Source organism: Heterodontus francisci, chromosome 4 (assembly GCF_036365525.1).
Source record: "Heterodontus francisci isolate sHetFra1 chromosome 4, sHetFra1.hap1, whole genome shotgun sequence".
NCBI lineage: Eukaryota > Metazoa > Chordata > Chondrichthyes > Heterodontiformes > Heterodontidae > Heterodontus > Heterodontus francisci.
Genome location: NC_090374.1, coordinates 8,011,580 through 8,023,754, shown reverse-complemented (window position 1 = coordinate 8,023,754; position 12,175 = coordinate 8,011,580).

Below are 12,175 nucleotides of genomic sequence, written 5' to 3'. Positions count from 1 at the left end.
AAACAAGCTGACTGGTGACAGGCAGGGAGGGGGGTGGGGAGTGGGGCACAAAAATTAAGCAGGAGGCAGGGTGAGCCATTCCTGACCCCCTCCTTGCCCCGCTGTAATGTTGCGCGGGGCGGCAGCGGCAAGAAACGGCTCACCCACCCCAGGCCAATCAAAGCCCTAAGTGGCCAATTAATGGGTATTTTACCCTTGGCTGGTTGGCGGCCGAGGCCTCAAAAACCCCACCTGGTGAAACCAGGTGACCTTCTTATGGGCTGGTAGGGGGCTGTCCTGATCGAGCACCCTGTGCCCCACGGAGGGCCACCCCCAAAGCCTCAACCGTCCCCAACGCACAACACTCCCCCCACCCCCTTAACCGACCCCCCCCTTGCCTCTCCAGGGCCTGACCGATTGTCCCTGGCGAGGCCCTAAAAACGTACCTTAGTTCCATCTTACTCTTCTGGCTGGGTGTAGTCCCAGCAGTGGCCACTGCTCCCGGTGGAGCTGCTGGGACTAAGATCTATGATTGGCCGGCAACTCCTTTAGGTGGGACTTCCTGCCTCAAGGAGGTGGAAGTCCCACCCAAGGCCAATTAAAGCCCTGGGGAGTGAAAAATCCTGGTCTGGCTCTGCCTCTGGCAGAGGCTGGCTTGCCACCGACTTTCTGGTCAGTGGACTGGGCCTTCCACTCGAAGTAGCTGTTTCCAGTCCACTTTCACTAAATCACTCCTCAGCTTAGTAAAATTAGCCTTGCCCCAATTGAGAACTCTAACTCCTGTTCTATCTCTGTCCTTTTCCATAATTATGTTAAAACTGACTGAATTATGATCACTACCACCAAAATGCTCTCCCACTGCCACTCCTTCCACCTGCCCATCTTCATTTCCTAAAACACAGTCTAAAACTGCACCCTCTCATGTTGGACTTGCTACATACTGGGCAAAAACGTTCTCCTGAATGCACCTCAAGAATTCTGCTCCCTCAATTATTTTCACACTAAAATTATCCCAGTGAATATTGGGATAATTAAAATCCCACTTGCTATGTGGGAACTCCAGGACACTTCTCGGGTCCTAGATAACCATATATGCAGGAAGTGTCGTCAATTGCAGCAGCTTGAGCTCTGGGTTTCGGAACTTGAGTAGCAGCTGACATCACTGCAGCGCATCCATAAGGAAGAGAGCTACATGGATAGCACGTCGATAGATGTGGCCACCCCACAGTTTAAGAGTATGAAGGGAGAGGGGGAATGGGTGACCACCAGACAGTCAAAATGAATCAGGCAGGTAATGCAGGAGACCCCTGAGTGCATCTCACTCTCCAACAGGTATTCAGTTCTGAATACTGAGGAAAGTGATGCTTCACCTGGGGATGGCAGCCAGAGCCAACGCCGTGGCAGCACGGGTGGTTCAGCTGCACAGGGGGGCACAAAGAATACTGGAAGAGTGATCGCGATCGGAGATTCAATAGTCAGGGGAACAGACAGGCATTTCTGTGGCCGTAGGCGTGAATCCAGGATGGTGTGTTGCCTCCCTGGTGCCAGGGTCAAGGATGTCACTGAGCGGCTGCAGAGCATCCTGAAGGGGGAGGGTGAACAGCCAGCAGTCGTGGACCACATCAGAACCAAAGACATAGGTAGAAAGAAGGATGTGGTCCTACAGTCAGAATTTAGGGAGCGAGATAAGAAATTTGAAAGCAGGACCTCAAAAGTACTAATCTCCGGATTACTGCCAGTGCCACGAGCAAGTGAGTGTAGAAATAGAAGGATAAGACAGATGAACACATGGCTAGAAAGATGGTGCAGGAGTGAGGGCTTCAGATTCCTGGGACATTGGGACAGGGTCTGGGGGAGATGGGACCTGTACGGCTGGATGGGTTGCACCTGAACAGAGCCGGGACTGAGTTCCTTGCGGGACATTTTGCTAGTGCTGTTGGGGAAGGTTTAAACTATTTTGGCAGGGGGATGGGGACCTGAGGGTAGAGTCAGCTGGGACAAAATCAGGACTTAAAAAATGGAAGACAGAAAATTAATGGATGAGTCTGGAAGGCAAAGGAAACAAAGGTTAGAAAATAAAAAAGAGTTTGGCAGTGCTCAAGGGTATCTATTTCAATGCAAGGAGTAGAACAAATAAAGCAGATGAGCTGAGGGCACAGATAGACACGTGGCAGTATAGAAACATAGGAGCAGGAGTAAACCATTCGGCCTTTCGGGGCTGCTCCGCCATTCAAAAAAGATCATGGCTGATCATCTAATTCAGTATGATATCATAGCTATTACAGAAACATGACTTAAGGAGGGACAGGAACGGCAGCTCATTGTTCCTGGTTACAGGGTTTTCAGACGTGATAGGGAGGGGGATAAGAAAGGAGGTGGAGTGGCAATTATGGTCAAGGAAACTATTACAGCTGTGAGGAGGGATGATATGTTGGAAGGTTCATCAAATGAGGCCTTATGGATTGAACTAAGGAACAAAAAAGGGGGCAATCACACTGCTGGGAGTGTACGATAGACCCCCAAACAGTCAGAGGGAGATAAAAGAGCAGATATGTAGACAAATCTCTGAGAAGTACAAGAACAATAGGGCAGTAATAGTAGGGGATTTTAACTCACACAGGATCGTATCTGAACACTGACCCTGGCCTGATTAATCCTCTCCCTAACCTCAGGGGTTTGGATAGTGATCAAAGAACAGGATCACTGGCTAATTTCCTGCCCCCCAATACCTGCCACACCCCAACACACGAGGCATTGAATAGTGAGGGGCAGCGACAGAACCAAGAAACTGTGTCTGTTCCCAATCCCTTCCATAATACAGCTAATTTGATAACACTTCAATCACATTTTTAAAATGGAAAGCTATGAAAATGAACTTTGGTCCAGATGTGGTTAGACTCTGCAATGACTACTGCAGTCTGGAACATGGTCGCCTCCAGTCAGGGCGCTCCCCCGCCAGCGGAGGAGAGCGCCTCGGCTGTCCAGGCGGCCGACTCCGGGGACGGTCCGGCGGGCGGAGGAGTAGCCGAAACCCCCGGGACGCCCCACACTGCGGGTGGCGAGGATGCTCGGGAGTGCAGAGTGCTCCCGGCCGAGCTGACCCCCACTCGGCCAGAACTGCTCATCGGACCCAGGCCCCGAAACCCTCCTCGGAAGCCGGTCCCGCACAACCCGAGCTGCCTTTTGGAAATGCCCTCTGTGCCATTCCAATCGGGGCGGAGGGGTTTTCTGTATGGGCTGCTCCTGCACACTCTCCACTTCCTTGCCCTCGTCAGCCGGCCGGACAATCCCTGGCGGTCCACGTTGCCATATGGCGGCAAGGGGAAACCCCGATGGAGGTCTCTCGATGCGGGAGTCTTCCCCCTTTACATCGGGGACCTGGGGTGGAGGGTGTTGCACAGGGCAGTCCCGTGCAATAGACTTTTAAGTAGGTTCACTCCCAGGCCGCCTGTACTTTCTGCGGCCTGGATGAGTCCGTGTTCCATGTATATACGGAGTGTGCGAGGTTGTAGCCCCTATTTGAGCATTTGAAGGGGCTGCTCCTCAAATTCTGGCTGCACTTCAGTCCCACGCTCCTGATCTTTGGGCACCCGGTGCGGAGGGGCGTGGGCCGGGAGGAGGATCTCCTCGTCGGTCTGCTCCTGGGCCTGGCCAAGGTGGCAATTCACAGGTCCAGGCTGCGGGCCTTCGGGGGGTCCTTCCTCCCCGATTGCCTGCCCCTCTTCCGCGGTTACGTTCGCGCCCGGGTGTCCCTGGAGAGGGAGCATGTGGTGTCCGCCGGTACGCTTGAGGCCTTTCGCGACCGGTGGGCACCGCAGGGACTGGAGTGCATTGTCAACGCCGAGAATGGCATTTTAATTTGAGTTTTTTGTTTTATTTATCTGATTTTAATAAAGTTATTTTAAAAATTGTAAATATGCATATGAAGGGGGCCTGAGGAATAAAGGCCCCCTCGACATAAAAAAAATGGCTACTGCAGTAAGAACTCACGATTCATGCATGAAATGGAAGCACTCTGGTGATGAAGTAAAAGGTGGTTAGTGCACGAAGAATCAGGCTCAGAGCAGCAGTGTAAACCTGACAGATCTGCAATAACCAATCTCCACTCAGGAATACCGAGGCTCCACAGTGCCAACAAGTGCTGGCATCTTCAGCAGTACTGAGATCAGACTTGGGGTTGAGTGATCTCAGGACTGGAGATTCTGTCGATGAACATGATGTCTGAATTACACAACATCCTGAGCCCAGGTTGCCCTCTGCTGGCCCCTGCTCAGGGAGCAGTACCGTCATGGAACTGGCTTCGACCTGAAAAACTGGTTTCCATCTGGAATGAAGGGGCCCACATAGTTTATATTAGAGGGCTATCAGAGTAGATGCTGGGAGGATGTTTCCCTGGCTGGGGAGTCTAGATTTAAGGGGTCATAATCTCAGGATAAAAGGTAGGCCATTGAGGACTGAGATGAGGAGAAATTTCTTCACTCAGAGGGTGGTGAATCTTTGGAAATTTCTGCCCCAGAGGGCTGTGAATGCTCAGTCATATTGAAGACTGAGATTGATAGGTTTTCAGGCTCAGGGAATTGAGGGACATGGGGATGGGGGGGGAAGGGTAGTTTGGTTGGACATCAGCCATGAGGATACTGAATGGCAGAGTAGGATCGAATGGGTATAGTCTATTCCTGCTAATTCTTACGCTCCTATAGAATTTTACACCACAAACGAGTCATTCACCCCATCGTACCTGTGCTGGCTCTTTAAAAGAACTATCCAATTAGTCCCACTCTCCTGCCCTTATCTCACAGACCGGCAATGTTCTACCCTTCATGTAATTATCCAATTCCCATTTGAAAGTTGAAATTCAACCTGTTTCCATCATCCTTTCAGGCAGCACGTTCCAGATAACAGCGTAAAAATAATTTTACCTCACCTCGCCTCTGCTTCCTTTGACAATTACCTTAAATCTGCATCCTCTGGTGTTTGAGAGTTTGGATAGGCTTGGGTTGTTTTCGCTGGAGCAGAGAAGACTGAGGGGTGACCTGATCGAGGTGTACAAGATGATGAGGGGCATGGACAGGGTGGATAGGGAGCAGCTGTTCCCCTTAGTTGAAGGGTCAGTTACGAGGGGTCACAAGTTTAAGGTGAGGGGCAGGAGGTTTAAGGGGGATTTGAGGAAGAACTTTTTTACCCAGAGGGTGGTGACGGTCTGGAATGCCCTGCCTGGGAGGGTGGTAGAGGCGGGTTGCCTCACATCCTTTAAAAAGTACCTGGATGAGCACTTGGCATGTCATAACATTCAAGGCTATGGGCCAAGTGCTGGCAAATGGAATTAGGTAGACAGGTCAGGTGTCTTTAATGCATCGGTGCAGACTCGATGGGCCAAAGGGCCTCTTCTGCACTGTATTATTCTGTGATTCTGTGATATGGCATTGCCTCATCCAACAAGCCACAACACAGTGAGAAACTGGCCGTATAAACTCTGCTGCAAAGAAGCGACAGAAGAGGAAGGAGAGCAAGCAGAACCCTGACTTGAGAACCCCCTTCCTCGGTGCAACTGGTATCCTCTCTGTGCAAAGACTTGTGGCTCCAGGATTGGCCTGTGGAATCACCTGACAACACACACATCATGAAGCCTGGCGGGCATCATGCTCGTTTTGAGGGACTGGCTGACAACAAGAAAGGCGGGAAAGCAAGTTGTGAGGAGGACACAAAGAGTCTCTGAAGGGATATAGATAGGTTAAATGAGTGGGCAAACATTTGGCAGATGGAGTTGTTACGACCAGGTGAGAAATGTGTCTAGGGGTCTTTTGCGGTCTTTACCTGGTCTTATTGTAACAGGGTCTTATTTTTAAACACACTGCGTTTTGAGCTCTGACTTTTGTGAATCCTTGTTCACAACTTTCCAATTATAAGGCAAAGAAACCAACAGACCAGGTTTTCTCAGGTTTAAAGGAGAAAGATGAAATTTATTAAACCTTAAGCTTAAATTTAAACTCTAATAAGGTTCACGCCTACAGATATACAATGCACCCACGGTAGCATGCACACGCGATATACACATGCAGATAGGGACAGAAAAGAGAAGAAAATATAGTAGAGAGGGGTTTGAGGCAATATCAGAAGAATCTCTTGTTTACTGTGCTTCGAGCTCACTTGATTGTAGGTAGTCTTGCTGTTCATCGGGGTCCAGTGTTCCTTTTAAACCTTGTTCATGTAGGAGACTTTTCTCTCTTTGAGGTTCATGTGTTTTCACAAGATTCAGTTCCGTGGGAAAGAGTTGGAGGCAGGCAGACAGGAGAGACGGTAATTCTTGCTTCAGTTCCAGGAGCACAGAGCTTTCTGAGTTCAAATCCTGTTTTCTACAATTTAAAACTCTCTCAGTTCCAATCTCTGTAACAGCTAGTTAGTCATGTGACTAAAACTGGTCTGATCACTTCTTCTGTGTAATGGGGAAGCATGACTGGGTCCCCATTGTTCCAACACTGTCTGTTACTATTCAAATGTCTTTCCAGTCAGGTACTTGAAATTTTAAGTTTTACTATTCATGTGGCAAAATAATGTGTGCCTCAGTCTTGGCAGGAGGGGGTTTGCCTGACAGAGTATAATGTGGGAAATTGTGAACTTGTCCACTTTGGTGGGAAAAACAGAAAAGCAGAATATTATTTACATGGAGAAAGACTGCAGAATGCTGCAGTACAGAGGGATCTGTGTGTCCTTGTACATGAATCACAAAAATTTAGCATGCATTTACAGCAAGTAATTGGCACGGCAAATGGAATGTTGCCTTTCATTGCAAGGGGGATGGAGATCATTCTTATTACTCGTTTATGGGGATGTGGGTGTCGCTGGCTAGGCCAGCATTTATTGCCCATCCCGAAATGCCCTTGAGAAGGTGGTGGTGAACTGCCTTCTTGAACTGCTGCGGTCCATGTGAGGTAGGTACACCCACAGTGCTGTTAGGAAGGGAGTTCCAGGATTTTGACCCAGCGACAGTGAAGGAACGGCGATATAGTTCCAAGTCAGGATGGTGTGTGACTTGGAGGGGAACTTGCAGATGGTGGTGTTCACATGCATCTGCTTCTCTTTTCCTTCTAGGTGGTAGAGGTCGCAGGTTTGGAAGGTGCTGTCTAAGGAGCCTTGGTGCATTGCTGCAGTGCATCTTGTACATGGTACACACTGCTGCCACTGTGCATCGGTGGTGGAGGTAGTGAATGTTTGTAGATGGTGTGCCAATCAAGCGGGCTGCTTTGTCCTGGGTGGTGTCGAGCTTCTTCAGTGTTGTTGGAGCTGCACCCATCCAGGCAAATGGAGAGTATTCCATCACACTCCTGACTTGTGCCTTGTAGATGGTGGACAGGCTTTGGGGAGTCAAGAGGTGAGTTACTCACTGCAGGATTCCTAGCCTCTGACCTGCTCTTGCAGCCATGGTATTTATATGGCTACTCCAGTTCAGTTTCTGGTCAATAGTAACCCCTAGGATGTTGATAGTGGGGGATTCAGCGATGGTAATACTGTCACTGGGTCAAAATCTTGGAACTCCCTTCCTAACAGCACTGTGGGTGTACCTACCCCACATGGACTGCAGCGGTTCAAGAAGGCAGCTCACCACCACCTTCTCAAGGGCAATTAGGGATGGGCAATAAATGCTGGCCTAGCCAGCGACGCCCACATCCCATGAATAAATTTTTAAAAAACAATCAGGCCCTGGGGATTTATCGCCCTTCAATCCCATCAATTTCCCTAACACCATTTCCCTACTAATACTGATTTCATACAGTTCCTCCTTCTCACTAGACCTTATGTTCTCCAACATTTCCGGGAAGTAATTTGTGTCCTCCTTTGTGAAGACAGAACCAAAGTATGTATTTAATTGTTCTTCCATTTCTTTATTCCCCATTATAATTTCCCCTGTTTCTGACTGTAAGGGACCAACATTTGTCTTCACTAATCTTTTTCTCTTCACATATCTATGGAAGCTTTTATAGTCAGTTTTTATGTTCTCTGCAAGCTTACTCTCATACTCTATTTTCCCTTCTTAATCAATCCCTTTGTCCTCCTTTGCTGAATTTTAAACTGCTCCCAATCCTCAGGTTTGCAGCTTTTTCTGGCCATTTTATATTTCTCCTCCTTGGATCTAATACTATCCCTAATTTCTTTTGTAAGCAACGATTGAGATTCCCTTCCTATTTTATTTTTGCGCCAGAAAGGAATGAACAATTGTTGTAATCATCCATGTGCTCTTTAAATGCTAGCCATTGCCTATCCACTGTCAACCCTTTAAGTAACGTTCCCCAATCTATCATAGCCAACTCGTGCCTCATACCTTCATAGTTTCCTTTATTTAGATTCAGGACCCTAGTCTCAGAATAATTCTCTCACTTTCCATCCTAATGAAGAAATCTATCATGATATGGTCGCTCTTTCCCAAGGGACCCCGCACAAGAAGATTGTTAACTAATCTTTTCTCATTACACAATACACAGTCTAGGATGGCCTGTTCTCTAGTTGGTTCCTCAACATATTGGTCCAAAAAACCATTACGTACACACTACAGAAATTCCTCCTCTACAATATTATTGCTAATTTGGTTTGCCCAATCTATATGTGGATTAAAGTCACTCATCATTGTAGTTGCATCCTTATTGAATGCGTCTCTAATTTCCTGTTTAATGCCATCCTCTACATCACCACTGCTGTTTGGGAGTCTGTATACAACCCCCACCAACGTTTTCTGCCCCTTGGTGTTTCTTAGTTCCATCCATACAGATTCCACATCAGGATTCTCTGAGCTAATATCCTTCCTCACTATTGTACTGATTTCCTCTTTTACTAACAACGCTACTCCATCTCCTTTTCCCTTTTTGCCTGTCCTTCCTAAATATTGAATACCCTTCAATGTTCAGTTCCCATCCTTGGTCACCCTGCAGTCATGTCTCCGTAATCGCAACTATATCATATCCATTTACATCTATTTAAGCAGTTAATTCACCTACCTTATTGTGAATACTCCGAGCATGGAGACACAATGTCTTTAGGCTTGTCTTTTTAACATTCTTAATCATCTTAGCATTATTTCGCACTATGGCCCTATTTGTTTCTTGCCCTTGATTTCTGTACCGTCTACTTTTGCCTTTTTGTTTCCTGTCTTTCCTTTCTATCCTTGTTTCTTCCTCCTCAGTCTCCCCGCTCTCACCCCCAAGCCAATTGAGGTTCAGTTAATAGACACTTAAGGGCCTCCGCCTGCCTCTGGCTCAATTTTGTAGAAGGCAGAGGGGTTGCCAGTGTGAGGAAACACCACTAGGTAAAACTTGGCAGCCTCCTCGAGGGGCTGGGGGTCCCTCCTTTGTGGCAATCCAGGACTCTCGGAGGGGCCCCCCCCCACAACTGGCGGCGATGGCTGACTCCCTGGAAAGACACCCCTCGCCCTCACTTAACATCCTCCCCTCACCCTGTCACTGTGGTCTGCCTGATTAGCCCAGTCGACCCCAACTTCACTTACCTGCACTGGGGTCTCCTCCATTCCTCAGTACAGCAGGGCCTCCTGCAGTACTGGCAGTGGCCACTGCTCCTAGTGGCACTGCCAGTACTGCAGAGTGCCAGCCTTCTGATTGGAAGCTCGTCCCTCAAAGGGATGGAGTCCCCAGTGGTGGGCAGTTAACTGGCTGCCTGCCATGTGATAGCACCGGGGGTCTGACAGAGGGTCGAGGTAGGGTCCTCCCTTCCAGCCCAACGCCGGGACCTCTGTCACCAGAATAAAATCCGGCCTGATGTTTCTGCTCATGGGGGAATGTAGAACGAGGGGTCACAGTTTCAGAATGTGGGGTCTCCCATTTAGAAAGGAGATAAGGAGAAATTTCATCTCTCAGAGGGTTGTTATTCTTTGCAACTCTCTTCCGCAGACTGCAGTGGAGGCTGGGTCATTGCATATATTCAAAGCTGAGTTAGACAGACTTTTGATCTACAAGGGAGTCAAGGATTATGGGGAACAGGCAGGAAAGTGGAGTTAAGGCCACAATCAGATCAGCCATGATCTTAATGAACGGTGGAGCAGTTTTGAGGGGCCGAATGGCCTACCCCTGCTCCTAGTTCTTATGCTCTTATGGTTTTTTAGAGGTCAGTTTCTTCGACATCAGTCTCTTAGATCTTAAGAGTTCAGTGTCAAGTGTCTGGGTCTCAGTTATTTAGTGGTCAGTGGATTGACAGCCATTGGCAGGCCAGGGATCCTTCTGCATACACATCCTGTTCTATGTGAGAACTTCAGGACACTCCATTCAACCTGGATGACCATTTGTGCAGGATGTGCCGCCAGTTGCTCGAATTTCAGAGCTTGAGGAGCGACTGGAGTCATGGCGATGCATCTGGGAGTCTGAGAGTTTCCTGGATTGTACCTTCCAGGAGATGCCTGTGCCACGAAGGGGAGAGACTTGGTCACCGTCAGACAGGGGAGGAGGAAAACACAGTAGCCAGTGGCACCCACTAACCAGTTTTCAGTTCAGAATACTGGGGAGGATGGCAATTCCTTGGAGGGAATCAGTAAGAATCGAAGCTGAGCACTGTGCTAGATTTGATTGAATACAGGTGTAAATGAAAGAGTAGAAATGCAACATTCATGTCAGTATTCACAGGCAAATCAGTAGGGGTTTCTGCAACTCCAAACATCATGCCTAAATGGAATGTTGACTCCCTGGTGCCTGGGTAAAGGAGATCACTGAGAGGGTACAACCCATTCTGTGAGGGTGAGGGGAACAGCCAGAGGTTGTTGCCCATGTTGGAACAAAAGTGTTGAGGTCTTTCAGGCAGTGTTCCAGGCGCGTCAACATGCCTGCCCACTCCGATTGGTCAGGAAACCCAGAGGCTGTCTCCAGTACTTGTTCTTAACAAATATTTATTATTTTGAGTTCCTCATTGCCATTAACCCCTTGGTTCCCAGTTATTTCTGTTATCACAGAATCACAGAACTGTTACAGTGCGGGTGGAGGCCATTCGGCCCATCGTGTCTGCACTGGCTCTCTGACGGAGCAATTCCCTCAGTTCCATTTCCCTGCCTTCTCCCCATAACCCTGCACATTCTTCCTTTTCATATAACTGTCTAATTCCCTTTTGAATGCTTCATTTGAACCTGCCTCCACCACACTCTCAGGCAGTGAATTCCAGACCTTAACCACTCGCTGTGTGAAAAAGTTTTTCCTCATGTCACTTTTGTTTCTTTTACCAATTACTTTAAATCTGTGCCCTCTCATTCTCGATCCTTTCACAAGTGGGAACTGTTTCTCTCTATCCACTCTGTCCAGACCCCTCATGATTTTAAATACCTCTATCAAATCAGCTCTCAGCCTTCTCTTCTCCAAGGAAAACAGTCCTAACTTCTCCAATCTATCTTCATAACTGAAATTCCTCATCCCTGGAACCATTCTCGTGAATCTTTTGTGTTCTCTCTCCAATGCTCTCACATCTTTCCGAAAGTGCGGTGCCCAGAACTGAACGCAATACTCCAGCTGAGGCTGAACTAGTGTCTTATACAAGTTCGACATAATTTCCTTGCTCTTGTACTCTATGTCCCTATTAATAAAGCCCAGGATACTGTCTGCTTTATTAACCAGTCTCTCAACCTGTCCTGTCATCTTCAATGACTTATGCTTTTGTATCTTTGTTTAACATTTCTGCCATTTCTCTATTCAGCATTGTTCTTCGTCCCGTCTCAGCCTCGAAGGCTCTACATTTGCTTTTGTTACACTCTTCCTTTTTTACCTAATGTGTCGAAACCCTAACAATCAGTTTTTATATTTATGGCTAGTTTACACTTATAGAATCATAGAATGGTTACAGTACAGAAGGAGGCCATTTGGCCCATTGTGTCCATGCCAGCTCTCTGTAGGAATAATTCACCTAGTTCCATTCCCTTGCCTTTTTCCTCTAGCCCTGAATGTTTTTTCTCTTCAGGTAATTATCCAATTCCCTTTGAAAGCCATGATTGAACCTGCCTCCACCACACTCTCAGACAGTGCATTCCAGATCCTAAACACTCACTGAACCTGCCTCCACCACACTCTCAGCCAGTGCATTCCAGATCCTAAACACTCACTGAACCTGCCTCCACCACACTCTCAGACAGTACATTCCAGATCCTAAACACTCACTGAACCTGCCTCCACCGCACTCTCAGACAGTGCATTCCAGATCCTCAACACTCACTGAACCTGCC